We start from the raw sequence: 304 nt of genomic DNA, 5'->3' as shown, positions 1-304 counted from the left end.
ACCTGGTAAATTGACTCCAAAAGGTTATGATTGTACTTTTTGTTCAGCATTTTCTAATCACAGAAATATGATATGTCTGAAATGCTTTATCCATTTTGAAATGATGTTTGTAGACTTTCCTGTCTCTGAAAAAAGTGTGCTATATTGGCAACATCTGTGCATAATTGTTTTGATTTTTTTTTTCAGTGTTGGTTTCAGTGATATAATGGTGCTTTTTGTCAGGATTGTAGATCCAGTGAAATGAATATCTGAAAAGTGGTTTTGATATTTATTTGAATTAAATCCAAAATTCATTGTTTGTGTC

General features: G+C 30.3%; 1 protein-coding gene across 1 annotated transcript in view; it reads left to right on the top strand.

Moving 5' to 3' along the window:
- Nucleotides 1-6: 6 nt before the first annotated feature.
- LOC119587984 (DNA-directed RNA polymerase II subunit RPB1-like) overlaps nt 7-304 on the top strand; it is a gene marked incomplete in the record, with an annotated part of 1,818 nt that continues 1,520 nt past the window's right edge. Inside the window, 1 exon segment of the mRNA XM_037936704.1 lies at nt 7-304.

Source organism: Penaeus monodon, chromosome 23 (genome assembly GCF_015228065.2).
Source record: "Penaeus monodon isolate SGIC_2016 chromosome 23, NSTDA_Pmon_1, whole genome shotgun sequence".
NCBI lineage: Eukaryota > Metazoa > Arthropoda > Malacostraca > Decapoda > Penaeidae > Penaeus > Penaeus monodon.
The sequence above is the reverse complement of the archived record's forward strand: the minus strand, read 5'-3'. Positions and strand labels throughout refer to the sequence as shown.